The sequence below is a fragment of the Neophocaena asiaeorientalis genome, unplaced genomic scaffold, assembly GCF_003031525.2.
Source record: "Neophocaena asiaeorientalis asiaeorientalis breed wild unplaced genomic scaffold, Neophocaena_asiaeorientalis_V1.1 scaffold1353, whole genome shotgun sequence".
NCBI lineage: Eukaryota > Metazoa > Chordata > Mammalia > Artiodactyla > Phocoenidae > Neophocaena > Neophocaena asiaeorientalis.
Genome location: NW_020172596.1, coordinates 22,540 through 26,611, shown reverse-complemented (window position 1 = coordinate 26,611; position 4,072 = coordinate 22,540).

Genomic DNA, 4,072 nt, shown 5'->3' with positions numbered 1-4,072 from the left:
ATATATTAGGGGTTACTGGCAAGATTTCATTTTAACATAAAAAACCTCGAAAGCCTAAGGGTAAAGTAAGCTAAGGGAGATAGAGAATGGATTGCCTGTTTAACTAGGGCAATCACAGAAAGACTTTCTGATACGGTGACATTTGGCAGAGATCTGAATGACACAAGGGAGCAAGCCAGGCACATATGTGGGGGAAGGGCATTCCTGGCAGAGGGAACAGCAAGTGCAAAAGCCTGGAGGCAGGACTGTGCTTGAGGAACAGCAAGGAGGTTCATGAGACTGGAGAGGAAGAGTGAGGGATAACAGTAAGAGCTGAAGTCACAGGGAGAACTGGGGGGAAGATCTTGAAGGGTCCTGTAGGCCATTGGAAGGGCTCTGACTGATCCTTACAATGACGGGAGGCCTTGGAGGGTTTGGGGTGGAAGAGTGATGTGATCAGAATTTTATTTACTTGTTTATTCATTTAAAAATCTTTATTGGAGTTGATTTACAATGTTGTGTTAGTTTCAGGTGCACAGCAAAGTGAATCAGTTATACATATACACATATCCACTCTTTTTAGATTATTTCCCCATATAGGCCATTACAGAATGTTGAGTAGAGTTCCCTGTGCTATATACTAGGTCCTTATTAGTTATCTATTTTATAAGTATATAGTAGTGTGTATATATCAGCCCCAATCTCCCAATTTATCCCTCCCGCCCTTACCCTCTGGTAACCATAAGTTTGTTTTCTACATCTGTCACTCTGCTTCTGTTATGTAAATAAGTTCATTTCAGACTTTCATTTAAAAGGCTGTCTTTGGCTGCTGCATAGAAAAAGCTCTGAAGGGGGCAAGGGTAGAGTGAGGGTGACCAGTTAGGAGACTTCTGGGGTAATTCAGGTAGAGATGATAGTGGTTTGGACTAGAGTTCTTGCAGTGGAGATCCTGAGAAATGGTTGGATTCTGGGGATATTTTGAAGGCAGAGGTGGCAGATCTTAATCATGGATTGGAGGCAAGGTATGAAAGAAAGGAGTGAAGCCTGACTCTGCGTTTTGCCCTGATTGGTGGTAGTTGAAGTGTAAATCAATGTCTGTCTAGTTAGGGCAGTAGTTCTCAACCCAGGCAATTTTACTCCCCACAGGACATTTGGCAATGTATGGACATAGTTTTGTCACAACCGGGGTGAGGAGTATGTATTACATAGTTTTGTCACAACCGGGATGAGGAGTATGTATTACAGAAATCTAGTAGGCAGAAGCCAGGGATGCTGCTAAACCTCCTACAATGCATAGGACATTCCCCCCACAACAAAGAATTATCTGGCCCCAATGTCAATAGTGCTGAGAAACCCAGAGTTAGGGAGATCACTGCTTCTTTGTTTTCTCAGCCTCTTCCTTCTCTTGGCTTTCTTCTCTCCCCTGCAGGTGGGTTTCTCTGCTGCCTCTTGGACAAGTTAGGAAATGATTGGCCCAGCTGTTCCCCCTCCCTCCTACCAAATGTGACCTTTAGACTCCCACATCCAAAGTGAACTCACTATACATCTTCTCTTTGTCCCAATTTCACATTATCAGGAGAGAAAATTCCATCGGCCCAGGCATTTCCTCTATTCCAATCAGGCATGTTAAAAGGTGGCCTCATGTGGGTCCCTGTCTGCTTAAGAAAGACTGCAGGAAAGATATTCTGGGAAAGAGTGTGGGTTAGATAAGAAAATTAACTGGAGTGTCTGTTGTATGAACTTGGAGGACTCAGTCTGACGCTTTGACTCCTGGGGGCCCTGCTTAGCCCACAGAATTGTCCAGCCTTCTGCAATTTTAGCCCATTCCTTTCAAGTAGCAGGAGAGGGGAACCATGGTTAAAGACCTCCTGGGCCATGTTCGGAATCTAGCTGTTTGCTGTGTTTTTCCTTTCCCCTTCTGATTGAACTTGAATCCAGCATATCTTCAGAGGAAATCATCTGGAGCAACAAACACTCACAGCTAGTGACAGGCATGAAAAATAGTAGCGAGGAGAGAGCATGGAATGCAGTATGCATTTATTGTGACATATGGCTCTCCTGGTTTTTCATTGACTGTATTATCCAGGCAAGAACTTGTTTTTAGAGAGAAAGAGGTATTCTGCAGATGGCAGCATATTGGAATCATTGTCAAAAAGAGGAGAGATTATATCAGACTCGTATTTAATCAAACGTTCAGTTAAGAATTCGTCTGAGATCATTTTTCCATGCAGTAATGAGCATTTTAATATTTCCAGCCTGCTGTTCCACATGACTAATGCCTTTCTCACAGAGGGATGTCTCTGAGGGCCTCAAAATAATGCTAATACAAACTGTCATAGGAACAGAAGGATGCTGGTGAGGAGAAAGGCAGCCTGGTCCGGCCCAGGGCTGTGCTGGCAGACTCCTGGCATGCGCAGGGCAGGAGACCCTGGTGACCTCAATGTCTCCTTTGCTCCTCGTGTTCATTGAAAGTACCCACATTTCTGAGAACTTTGAGGCGAGGCTTTGAAAGTCCCTGCACCGGGGCGTAGAACATCTAATAAGTCAGGCATGAAAGGCCATTCGCACTTAAAATTTTTTTATTGAAATGGAATTTACATACATTATAAGTCACCCTCTTAAAGGGTACAATTCAGTGGTTTTTAATATATTCACAGAGTTTTGCCTCCACAACACAACTGATTTTAGAGCATTTTCATTACTCTCAAAACCCCCCCCCCCAAAACCAAACATGTTCCTTTCCCCCAAAACTTTAGCCCTAGGCAACCATTAATCTACATCCTCTGTAGATTTGCCCATTTGGAAGATTTCATATAAATGGTGTCACGCAATATGTAGTATTTTGTGTCTGGCTTCGTTTCATTAGTATAACATTTTCAGGGTTCATTCCTGCCATAGCATGTATCAGCACTTCATTCTTTTTTACGGCTGAATAAATATTCCATTGTATGGACGTATCACATTTTATTTATCCATTCATCAGTTGACGGACATTTGGGCTGTTTCCAGTTTTGGGGGTATGAGTAATACTGCTGTAAGCATTCACATATAGGCCATTTGCACTGTAGCAGCACTAATTAGTTTATCAACTCAAAAAGACAACTGCTCTAGACGTCTGCTATGATTTGCCTGCTTCCCTCTTTGCCCTTTATCTCTGCCCCAGTTAATTACTCTCTCTGTTCTCATAGCATCTTGTATGTTTTTCCATTATTAGTACTTGTCATACTCTAGTGTGATGATTTTCTTATTATCTCACCTGTCATCTCTGTGAAAGCAAGGGCCATGTCTTATTCATCTTTCTATCCCCAGCGCCTAGTAATATTAACTTTACAACTAATTCTACTTCTTAACTAACTGCTGGATTTCCAGGTATGGCCTTTAAAAACAATGAGTTTTTATATTGGACTCTTAAAAGGAATTTAAGAGTTTCAATTTGACCTAAAATTCCACATCTTTTTCTCTAGTCTCCACAGGTTCTTTTTGGCCAAAGGTGGCTTGAATCTGTCTGTCCTGGTGAATCAGAGGGAGGCACCAAGAGGATTTGGAAAATCAGATTTTTTTTTTGCTTATTTTTATAATGATAAACTGTCTTTTTGTGTCTCTCGCTTTATTTTTTCTTTTTGAGCTCTGAAGGCAGGGGGAGCATCTAATGGGGATGTTGATTCATTGACGTATTGGGGTAGGTGAATAATAACCATCATACAGGTGGGCTGCAGTCAAAGGGGAGGCTTCTTGGACCTTGCCGAGGACAATTTTGCTGTCAGTGACAAAGTTGAGCATCTGCTCAGCTGGAGCTGCCATCTTTTGTATTTTTTTTTATAGGAAATGATCAGCTCTCCCTTTAGGACCTCAGGGCTCTGTGTGCTCAATGTGGCTTTTTTTTTTTAACATCTTTATTGGAGTATAATTGCTTTACAATGGTGTGTTAGTTTCTGTTTTATAACAAAGTGAATCAGTTATACATATACATATATCCCCATATCTCTTCCCACTTGCGTCTCCCTCCCTCCCACCTTCCCTATCCCACCCGTGTAGGTGGTCACAAAGCAACGAGCTGATCTCCCTGTGCTATGCGGCTGCTTCCCACTAGCTG